The 11,650-nt window shown below is 54.3% G+C and overlaps 1 protein-coding gene across 4 annotated transcripts in view; it reads right to left on the reverse strand.

Annotated features, from left to right (window-relative positions):
• GTF2IRD1 (GTF2I repeat domain containing 1) overlaps positions 1–8,208 on the reverse strand; it is a 69,975-nt gene extending 61,767 nt beyond the window's left edge. For all 4 annotated transcript variants that reach the window (XM_064729044.1, XM_064729047.1, XM_064729048.1 and 1 more), the window contains exon 1: positions 8,076–8,208. The gene's annotated coding sequence lies outside the window, so the exon portion shown is untranslated. The remainder of the gene's footprint in view (positions 1–8,075) is intronic.
• Between the last annotated feature and the right edge of the window lie 3,442 nt (positions 8,209–11,650).

Consider the following 11,650-nt stretch of genomic DNA (forward strand, 5'->3'; position numbering starts at 1 on the left):
AAAGACTCTGGTTTCCAACAAGCAGTGGCATTGTACATAAATTACAACAGAAAATGTGGGGAAACAAAGAAGTTTCCAAGAGAGCGCACAACCCTCAGATGGGTGGCATAGGGAAAGCTGGGGGGAACTGTGGGAAGACAGTACCAGTGAGAAATGGGGCTGATCTCCCTCTCCCACCCTCCAAAGGAATAAACCTTTAGACAGGTGAGGGGGAAAATTAGCCCACCTACCCAATAAGTATTTGAGGGGCACAGATGGAGGTGGGGGCCATGGATGCAGCAGGAGCCTTGGGAAGGGCACAGGTGGGTGCTGGGTCCATCCCAGAGCCAGTTTTCACTTTGAGAGCTCATGTGGGACTGGATGCATCAGGCTGATCAGCTCATGACACCAGTCATGCTTGTCTCTCTTAAATGTCTTTTTTCTCCTCTCTCATTTTAAACAAACAAACAAAAAACCCCAAAACAGCCTGACACTAATTCTGGCAGGTTTAATAAATGTTTAATGTGCTGTTAAAGGTCACCACCCACTCACCTCTGCCTGTGGATCTGCAGTACCAGCACTGGGGCACTCTGCTCGGGCTATGCTGTTTTATAAGGGCAATAATGCCCTGATGCCCAGCCCAGCACCTCCCAAGGAGCTGTGGGGCAGGGCTGGCAGAGCTGGCACATGAGCCCCAGCTAACCCCCCACCTTTGATGGGACAGGGTGCCCAAAGCAGCTGTGGGTGCCCCAGGATCCCCTGGCTGTGCCCAAGGCCAGGTTGGAAATTGGGGCTTGGAGCAGCCTGGGACAGTGGAAGGTGTCCCTGCCATGGCAGGGGACTGGAACAAGATGATCTTTAATATTCCTTCCAACCCAAGCCATTCTATGGTTCCATGATTCAAGATCCTGGATGAACTTCATCTGAGGGCATGGAGGTGAACACATTTTGGGGGGCAAAAATTCCAAACTCTAGCTCAGGGTAAAATGCTGTCATTTCACTTAAAGGGTTTCTGGGCATTTTTCCCCAGGAAGACAAGATGAAATTACAGCCCAGCAGTTCCCCTAAAGGGTGCAGAACAATTTATTTCCAGTGATCCTCTCCTAATGAAGCCAATTTTTAACCTTGTCAGAAGGTGCATGCAGGCTGGGGGCAGTGGAGCAGCTCCCTTCCCCCCAGCCTGCCTTTCCCAGGATGAAATCCTCCAACCCAAACCCCAACTAGGATGTTTATTCAAGACCCAAACCCCAAAGGCATTTTAAACAAGCAAAGTTCCTCGCATATTTTGCTCACCAAGTGCAATCCTTCATGCCAGTGATTGCAAGTTTGCACCCAGGGGGGTTGGGGGGGTCACTGTTGTCACCAGGATGGTGTCCCACTGCTCAGGTGGGAGCAAGGATGACTCTGTGGGACCCAGGCACCTGGGGGCACCTTGTGGTGTCCTCAGAGCATTCCAACACCTCTGGGTCTCCACAGCTCAGCAGTGTGGTGGCCCAGTTTTTGGGAAGCTGGCCAATGACCCCCCATCACCCCAAGAGCCTCGCTGCACTCCAGTGGGAATTGGTCCTCACCAGCTGGAAGGGCTCAGCAGCTCACGTGCCAGCTGATTAAGAGGGAGGAAGCCATAAGAGAAAGTCCCTTCCCCATCCATAGCAGGCACTGGTGTTCCTCCTAGGACACATCTGACACAGGCAGCAGGAAGTGGCAGGGGAGCAGCAGTACAGCAGGCAGCTCCCACTGCTCCCTGCAGCAGCTCCTCAGCAGATGGTGGCTCATAACATCATTATGTTTACCTAACAAGATTGCTTTATTGTAGCCCTCCAACAATAAAGCCAGAGCATCTCAAAGCAGTGGCCAACGCCTGGGCTTTGACAATGCTGGTGCCAAAAAAATATATATGTAATTTTAGATCTTTATATAAATCGTGATTTTAGAGGTCACAGTAATACACTGATTTTTTTTTTCCCCATACTAAAACAGATGTGACTCACATGCAAGCAAAAAGACATACAATTCAATGCTTTAAATTCTTTTAAGTGCTGGGGTGGGGAGTTGCTGTAGCAATTTGGGTAATGCCAGGGGCACACAGAGCTCAACCCCCAATCCACCCAGAGCAGGACGCCAGAGACAGCGTTCCTCCTCCTGGCAAGGACTGTCATTCCCTGTCTGCACAGCAAACAGGGTCCCAGCCTCCTAAATAATAATGCAATACAAATAATAAAAGATAATTCCCACATATTTAATCATTACCAGAGCTCTGGGAAGAAATGATAATCAGGTCCCTACTAATTAGGGAGACATAATCCTGCCTTTCCTACAGGTTTTTCCATCCCTGTCTCCTACCCTGCAGTGAAACAAGGAGAAATCCAGCCCAGTGGGAAGGAGTGTAGCTTTGGTGGAAGCCTCAAAGAGATCCCAAAGCACAGCCACAGTGGGCACAGCCCCATCCTACCAATGCCAAAACACCCATCCCACTGGACTCAGTATCCACCCTACCATTTGTAAAGTTACAAATGCAACTTTATGGTATCTTTTGTGACTGTCCAAGAAGCAGCATCCATCCAGGGAAATCCCTTCCCTTGCCACCAACATCCCTGTGGGATCTCAGCCCTGCAGCAGGACAGCAGCTTGTCCCAAGCCTCACCCAAAAGCTTCCAGCCTCCTGCAGCACTCAGTGACAGTGGCAGCAGGGAGGGCAGTGCTGGCACTGGTGCCACCGACGAGCCTGGCACTGAGCCCTTATGAGGTGGACAGGGTTAATGGCTGGCATGAGATTGCTGCTCATTAGCAGCAGGGCTGGGTTTGTCCCTTTCATCTGTGCATCCTGTCAGCGTGGGAGCTCTGCCCAGCTCCAGGGAGCCACCTCCAGCTGGGTGAGATGGCCTGAGATGTCTGCACTGCCCAGGGCCACTCCTCTGGTGCTGCCAGGCTGGAGCCCAGCAGCAAACGAGCAGCCAGTGCCCCAAGGCAAGGTCACCTCTCACAGGTACTGAGCTGTAGGTGGCTTCCCAGGCAGGAGGCATCCACACAGACACAGCTGGAGCCAAAGACACAACGTGATCTCTGCCAAAACCTGGGCACAGAGAGGCACTCATCCCAGTAAAGGTGGGTGAAGCAACTTCCAGCACAGCAACCAGATAAAACCATGGGGATCTTTCTCACCCACTGGGGTGTTTTGTTTCCAGTGTCATCTTCTCTGGAAGACTCCCACTCTAAGTTTTCCCTAAGCCAGCTCAACTGCCCCTATGTTCTCCCAAACAACAGTTACCTGTGAAAAGCTTTGAAGGTTTTTAGCCAGGGAGAAGGAAGCCAAGGGCTCCTATAGAGCCACACCATGGCACAACCCATGGCAGGGACCCCATGGACCCATCCTGCTTCATCCAGGGAGCTGAACTGGGACTGAAAAGTGCTGCTGCCCATCAAGGCCCAGGTTCTATATTCTTCTCCCAGAAGCACATAAATCTGCAATCTCTGTGCATCCATTGCAGGGGGAGGTTTCTCCTCCAGAAGAAACCAAGCCAAGCAGGACACACAACTCTGGCAGCAACCAGCATCCACACATATCACCAAAAAGTTCAGTAAATTATCCAAAAATTAAAAATGGTTAAAACCATCCTGCCCAGCAGTTTTCTTCCCAGCCATCTCCACCAGGATCCACACCTCAAAGCACCTCTGGGCTCCCAGGTTTTAACTGTGGGGCTGTGGGAACAGATCAACAGCAGATCTGTGGTGCCCACCACAAGCCTTAGAGGCCACCTGGATGGCCCGGGGGCACTGCCAGACCCCAGCACACCCCATAGGGGATGTCACCCATGGCCAGGAGGCATCTGGGCTTGTCTCTTCCCTCTGCAGGCATGCAGGTGGGCTCTACACGGCACATTTCCAGGATCCGTCCTGGGTCCACACCAACCTACCCACTGGCATTTGCTCTGTTTAATGTCAGAGATGTAAAGAAAATGAAGATGGACATCTCAGCCCTCATATGAGAGGTGGAGATTGGCTTTGAGCAGGGACACGCTGGCAAAGGACAATGACATCCACGTGGTGATGCTCCTCACTGGTCCCCCACTTATTCCACCCAGATTAATTAATTACCTTTTTAAACCACTTAGACCAGCACAAAGCAGAGACAAGACAATGTAAAGCCAGAAAACTCCCACAGAAGCCGTTTGCATGGACAAATGTAAATACTGCTCAGCACCGTCAGCTCCTGAGGGGGGGTCCATGTGCCCAGTGCTTTTCTCCACAGCACCTCACTCAAGGGATGCTTTCCTTTGCTCCCACAGCAAGGAGAGCCTTGCTGTGCTCTGGGTGAGCTCCTAAGGTGGTGTTTGGCAGCAGCTCCTGGACCAGGATGGGACATGAGGTGGTCCCACATGTCCCAGCTGATTTGGGGGTCTCTGGCAGAAACATCCCAGCCCACTGCTCCACCACTCTTGGGATTGAAGCAAATTTAACCAAGGGAGCAGCACCAAGAAATGAAGCATCAAAACAGCGAGCCAGAAATCCCCATGACCACAATTCCTAAAGCCCACCTGGGGCCATTGCAGCTTCCTGCAGCTCTTGACTGCTTTTTAAAAACAACATTTCAAGAAATGCAAACTGAACATGCCCTGCGAAGGGACAGGGCTGCCACAGGGCAGAGCAGAGCCCTGGGAGGCTTCACTCCAGTCTCCAAAGAGCTGCCACCTCCTCTGCAAACCTCCAGCTGGGGCTGTCTCTACTCACAGCCCCACAGCTCTGGACACAACCCAGATGAACACCAGACCCCTTCCCCGGAGCTTCCAGCTGGGCTCTTCCCAATGAATGAGCCAAAAAACACATATTTAGCTCATGGATAGCTATCTCCATCTCGGGAGGGGCTCCCAGTAGGTCCTTCCCTGTCCTCAAGAAGGTCTCTGGTGGTGGCAAACCTCTGCTCCCCCTCAAAGCCCTGAAGAAGTTCTGTCATTACTGGCAAGGTGTTAACACAACCACACATGTGGCTAGAGGAGCAAAGCCAGAACAATTACACAGCCCGTCATCTGCCCATCATGCCCCTTCCCCAAACCATCACACACCCCTTGCACCTCAGCCCAGACATCCTGGAACAGCAGGATCCATTCACACATTTTCTTCCATGACAAACCATCATCATCTCCACTCACCACAGGCATCTGCAAATGGGCGCTGGCAGCACTCAGAATAACCAAACCATGCCCAACACCACTGCCCAAGATGGGGACAGCCAGCAGCAAGGCCAGGGGTCAGCCCTGCAGCCAACCTCCAGCTGGATCCCTGTGCATTCCCGCAGCCTGGCTGCTGGGGTGCTGCTGACAAAATTCCTGAAGGAAGTCCAGGGCATTGATAATTGCCAAAAAACATCTGAGCTATTTCCTGTGGGAGAAGCAGACGGGAATCCCCCATTAACTCCAGAGGCCAGAGGTTGTGTTTTGGCCTGGGACTTTGGGGGTTGGTGTTCTTCTCCTTCCTAGAAGCATCACTCCAGTTATATGTGATGCACACCATGTAGGACAACCAGACCTGTACCCTCTGTGCTGGCCCCAAAGCCCACCTTTCCTGTCACCTCCTGCCCCATGCAAGGTTCTTGTGAAAGGAAGGGCTGGGCTGCCAGTGTGGGCACTGTGTCTCAGCCAGGCAATAGAGACAGGTTGTTAAACGTGTCCTTGAGCAGCTTCCTGCTCATCTGCCCCAGCTCCTCATTAGCAAACCTGAACGAGCAGCCACAGCACCAGCAGCTCCTCCAGAGATGGGAAAGCCCTCTCAGGAGGGACAGCAGGAGCAGGCAGCAGCACCAGAGCAAATCCCTGGCATCATCCATTCATTCCTCAGCTTCTGCAAGCACCACGTGAGGGCAGCTGCCCGATCCCTTCTCCTGTCCAGAGTGCCAACACATCCCTGGCAGGCGGCACCCCAGAAATGTGGCTTTGAGAGGCTGTGCCAGCCTGGAGAGCCAGGGTGCAAGGGAAACCAGTGGCATGGCCCCAAAGCAGGGCACCCTGTCCCTCAGTGGCCACAGGGAGTCTGGCTCTGCAAGGAAGATTGGCTCTAAAGGGAACCAGTCTGGCTCTAAAGGGAGGAGAGCAGGGGACCCTCGGGTGCTGATAAAACCTGACACACTGCCCTGACACACAGCCCTGACACGCAGCTGCTGACACTGCTCCCATGGCAGCACGTGCTGCTGTGCCAGGCTTGCTGCTCTGCCTCAGGGGCTGCAGCACAGGCACAGGGACAGCCTTCGGCTGCCAGCAGGGTCAGCCCTCATCCTGGTGGTCCCATATTGCTGCAGCAGTTTCCACAGAAGGGGATTCTGCAGGCTCAGATGGGCAATGACCAGCTTAATGGGTCTGGGTGCATTGTGGGGGCCTCTGGAGAATTAAAGGCTCTCACATCCACAGGATTATTCCCCAGCTACAGCACTTCCAACAGCTCCTTCAGTGGGAGCAGCACCAAGAGCAGACACCCCGAAGCTCCCGTTATGCAAGGCCACCACTGATGTCCCCAGGTGCTCCAATGTCCACAGCATCACACTGACAGGTGACAGATGTGGCAGCAGGCTGGGTGACCAGCCTCAAAGTGCCCATAGCAGCTCTGCCATCGTGCTGAGTGGCACCATCACCTCCCGAAGTGCCCTTGCCTGGCAGTGCCCAGAGCCCACCAGGATTACCTGCACAGCACCGCCGGGTCCAAGCTCACTCCTGCACAAGGCACATTAATAGGATCACTCCAATTTACAGCTTATCCCAGATAAACCCACTGCCAGCCCCACACGCTGCAAGGACAAGGGCACCTGCTCCTCAGGGAGCAACTTTCTCCCTATCACAGCCATCCCTCAGCACCAAAAATCCTCCTCTCACCCTGCACAGGATGCCTGTTCCTTCAGGCCACGGTGCCCAGGCCAGTGACTGGTCTGGCCGAAGCCCCAAGTGCTCCACCAGCTCAGCACCGTTTCTATTTCCAGCAGCACTGCTGCCAATCCCCACACCAGCACAGAGGAGGCAGAGCCCTGCTTCCAGCTCCCCTCCTGCCTGGCACCGTCCAGCACAGCCAAGGCAGGAGGTGGTCACAGAAATGCCTTCAGGATGTGGGCCACCCCTGAGGGCCAGCCTGACATCCCTATCCCAGCTCCACTGCTCCCTGCACCCCCTCTGCAGCTCCTAATGCCCTCCCAGACTTGCTGCTTCCTGGCATCCCTTCACAGCCCCCACGGATCCCACCAACCCCAGGGCCCATCATCACCCCAGCATTCCCCCCACCAGCCCCAGTGACCCCACAGCTGCAATGAGCTCAACACCCCATCAGCTCCAATATCCCCAGCATCTCCAAGCCCTACAGATCTTCAGTATCCTTCCCAACCCTAATAACATCCAGAGCCCCTGACAAGCTCTACTGCCCTGCAGCACCCCCCAGCCTCACTGCCCCGCAGCATCCCCCAGCACCATCAGCTCCCAGTATTCCTACTGCCCCCCTGAACTCTCCGACACTGATGAGCCTGGCATTCCTCCCCCAGCATCCCTCCAGCCCCAATAATCTCAGCATCCCCTGCAGCAACCCCAACATCCCCCGTGCCTTGATGCCACACCGCATCCCCACAGCCCCATTAACCCCCACCTGCCCGAATGAATCCCCCAACCCTCAGCCCTAAAGAGCATCCCTCAGCCTTAAAGAGCCCAGCATGCCCCCCCACCCTAGTGCCGCCCCAACCCCGCAGCCCCATCATCTCCCCAGCAGTCCTGCTGCCCACTGACATCCCCCGAGGCTTGATGTGGTTCAGCAGCCCTGCAGCCGTACCCCCCTCCAGCAGTTCCGCTGCCCCTCTGCATCTCCCAGCGCTCACCCTACCCAATGTCCTGCGCTGCATCCTCAGCACCACCCTCCCCCCGGATCCCCAATGCTGCCCCGCACACCTCCTGCCCCACCACTCCCAACCACCCCCGAATCCTGCTGCCCCCCGCATCCCGCACCCCCAGCCCCACCGCTCCCCCATCGCACCGCGCACCCCCAGTGCCCCCGCCGCCGCTCCCCCCACAGGGCCGGCATTGGGGGTGGAGAGGGGACCCGTCAAGAGCGGAGGGGAGGCCAAAACTTTTCCTTACCGCGGGCGGTTGGGGCGCGGCGCCGCTGCCTCCCCCGGCGAGGCTGCGCGGGAGCGGCGGGAGCGGCGGGAGCGGCGGGGGCGGGCGGGCGGGGGCCGGGATGGAGCCGCCTCCCGCCGCCTCCCGCCGCTTCCCGGGCGGAGCCGGTACAACCCGACAGGGGCCTAGAGGAATGAAAAGAAGCCGAGAGGGGGGTGTTGGTTTTTTGGTGGTTTTTTTTTTCCTCTCCCCCCCCCCTCACCCCAAATCGGGCAGGGAGAGCAGTTCTTTGTTCTGTAATCCCAGTAAAAGTGCCAGCCATTCGCCCCGCCGCTAATCCCAACCCCGCGCAACGGCCGCATCCATTGGCTGCCCTTTCCACACGGGATTAACCAGCCCGAAATCGGGGAGGGGGGGCCGTGAAGGCCGGGGGAGCTCTGGAAGTCCTTTCATGCCGCGCCGGGGACGCGCACAGACCGTACCGGGCCACGCGGGCGCGGCCCCGGCGCGCCCCCGGCTCGGGGGTGCCGCGGGTGCGTGTCGCCACCTGTTGGTGCTGGCACGGCTGGGTTGGACCGGGTGCCGTGTGGATTGGCACCTCTTGGCACGGCTTGATCCGTGGGGACATGGTATAGAGTCATAGCATCGCATCATGGTTTGGGTTGGAAGGGACCTCAAAGATCATCTTGTTGCAAGCTCCCTGCCATGAGCAGGGACACCTTCCACTGTCCCAGGTTGCTCCAAGCCCCGTCCAACTTGGTCTTGAATACTTCTAGGGATGGGGCAGCTGCAGCTGCTCTGGGCAACCTGAGCCAGGGCCTCACTGCTCTCATAGGGAAGAAATTCTTCCCTGCCCTCTGGCAGTGTGAAGCCATACCCCTTTGTCCTTGCTCTCAAGCCCTTGCTCACAATCCCTCTCCAGCTCTCATGGAGCCCCTTTAGGCACTGTAAGGGTCTCTAAGTTCTCTAGGATCTCCCCAGAGCCTTCTCTTCTCCAGGCTGAACAACCCCAGCTCTCTCATCCTGTCTTCATTAGCAGAGGTGCTTCTGAGGCATGGCACAGCTCAGCTCAGCTCAGCTCAGTTCAGCTGCCTGGCCCTGCACAGCTCAGGTCTGCATGTCTTGGCTCAGCACAGCTCAGTTCAGCACAGTCTGGCCCTGCACAGCCCAGTTCAGCACAGCCTGACCCTGCACAGCTCAGTTCAGCACAGTCTGACCCTGCACAGCCCAGTTCAGCACAGCCTGGCCCTGCACAGCTCAGTTCAGCACAGCCTGGCCCTGCACAGCTCAGTTCAGCACAGCCTGGCCCTGCACAGCTCAGTTCAGCACAGCCTGGCCCTGCACAGCCCAGTTCAGCACAGCCTGGCCCTGCACAGCTCAGGTCTGCATGTTTTGGCTCAGCATAGCTTGGCATGGGGAAAGGAACCCACCAGGAGTGAGCGATGCTTCTCTGATTTCCTTGCTGCATGTTGACGAATGGCAAATTAAAATGAATGAAAAACTACTAAAAATAACTTGACATTATTTTAACCTCTGAAGTTTTAGAAGTACTTTTCCCTGGACGTATGTGTTAGGCAGCTGCTCCATTATCTGCCCTCTCCAGGGCCATGGGGAGAAGAAAGCATTTTAAGAGGAAACACTCTTTTTCCAGTTTCTGGAGGAGCATAGAAGGGGTTTTTCTGTGCTGTTGAGCAACATGCAAGCACCCAGCACCTCATGTGTCACTCCCCATGTCATCGAGTCTCAAACTCATTGCACTGGTAGCCATAGCCACAGGAGCCCAGCAAATCCCAGTAGGTTTCCAGTAGAATATTCAGGGCAAGACATGTGCCACTGGGTGGTCAGAGCTGGTCCCTAATTCATACCTGTGGTGCCTGGGACCATAAATGTGAGAACACACTTGCTGACAAATTAAACGACAGATCTTGCTGTGAAGAAAGAAATCAGGGCATCTTTTGGCTAATTAACTTTAAGCCAGCACCTCACCAGAAAAACAACCACCCAGCAAAATTAATTTAACTGGGTCACCAAGAACAGTATGTGGGAGCTGCCTGCACAGAACAGGCAGATTTCCGTGTCCTGCTTTTGCTGGTGCCCTCCAACACTTTCTCCAGTATACTGCCTACCCAAGCCTGTGGCCCTGAGTGGGGAAATCTGCATGATTAATGAAAAGAGGGTGAAAAAAGTATATTTTGATGCAACATCCCTGTGCTGTGGCTGCGCACATCCCCTGCTCTGTGCCCTCAAAGCACTGTGGCCCTACAGCAGCAGACAAAGGTTTGGGTAGCTTGGAGTTCCTGCCTTCAGCCACACTTGAGTCAGGGTAATGCCAGCATTTATAGGGAGCATTTGCAGATCAGTCAAAGGAACATGATTGGTGTCTGTATTGGGAGAATTTAGCATCCCCCAGCATGTGTTCAACTCATCCCCGCTGCAAATAGGCTGCAGCAACACTTTTCAGATCCTTTGAAAGGATGCTGCCCCTCAGACCTTGGCAAAGAGAGAGCCCAAGGTTCTTTGGCCAAAAGCAAGCAGCTGGCTTGCTGTAACATCCCAGGGAACCTTTTTGCCCTTTCCCTTCCTGCAGCAGAGCTGGTCCCAAGTCTGAGACCTGAATGCTGAGCATTGGGATATGGGTCTGTAACATCTGGCTTTGGGGTCTCATTTTTCTCCTCACCATTGGAGACCATGAGCTGAAATGAGGTTGGAGACCCATGGGTGCTACCTTTGGTCACCAGTGTATGAACAGGGAGCTCAGTCTATGTTCATACTCCTACCCGAGCAGGGGTAGGAGAGCTGGGGACAGGGAGAGGCCAAAATAATCCTGAAATTTAGAGAAGAAGCCTTGGAAGATGGTGGGAGGGAGAACAGGGCCACTTGAGGAGATCTTCTGGGGTTGTGGACTTCAGGGAGGAGGTGGACGATCCGGTGGGAGTACAAATGTTCCACAGGTGTTCCACTGAAACTGAATCCACTCAGGTTAGCTCAGCCCCCCATGCTGTGGGGATGCTCATGCTGATGAAAAGGAGACCTGGTCAGCTGGGGGACACATGCTATGGCTCAAATGTACTTTTGCATCTCTTTCCCACCAAGGAAGAAACCTGTCACAACAGGGTAAAAGTGGGAGCAGGATGTTTTATTTGGGGACCAAAAGAGCCCCAAAAAGCCATCCAGTGTGAGAGGGATGGTTTAATCTCCTCTATCTCAGCAATAAAAGACTTCCTTGTCACAGTGCCAACAAAAGAAAAGGCAACATCACCAGGAAACAATCCTATCTGCAGAACTCTTTTTTTATATAATTTGTTAATTAATGACTGCTGGGCATCACAAGGATTGTTGTTTTCTCTGATATGCTGATTTCTTCTGTCTCGGTGGAATTGGAGATCACAAAAATAAAATTAAAAAAGGAGAAAAGCTGCTTCTTCAGAAGCAGGAACAGGGGAAAAGTTTTAGTAAAGTCAGGAGAAATTTAATTGAAAGAATGAGTCTATTTCTTCTTCCTGAAGGGGTATTGTGTTCTTTTGCTATAGCAAATTGCTGGTTAAAGCGACCAAGACAAAACAAAATGGTTTTTAAATTATAGATCAAAGAGCAGG

The sequence above is a fragment of the Zonotrichia leucophrys genome, chromosome 19, assembly GCF_028769735.1.
Source record: "Zonotrichia leucophrys gambelii isolate GWCS_2022_RI chromosome 19, RI_Zleu_2.0, whole genome shotgun sequence".
Classification (NCBI taxonomy): Eukaryota; Metazoa; Chordata; class Aves; order Passeriformes; family Passerellidae; genus Zonotrichia; species Zonotrichia leucophrys.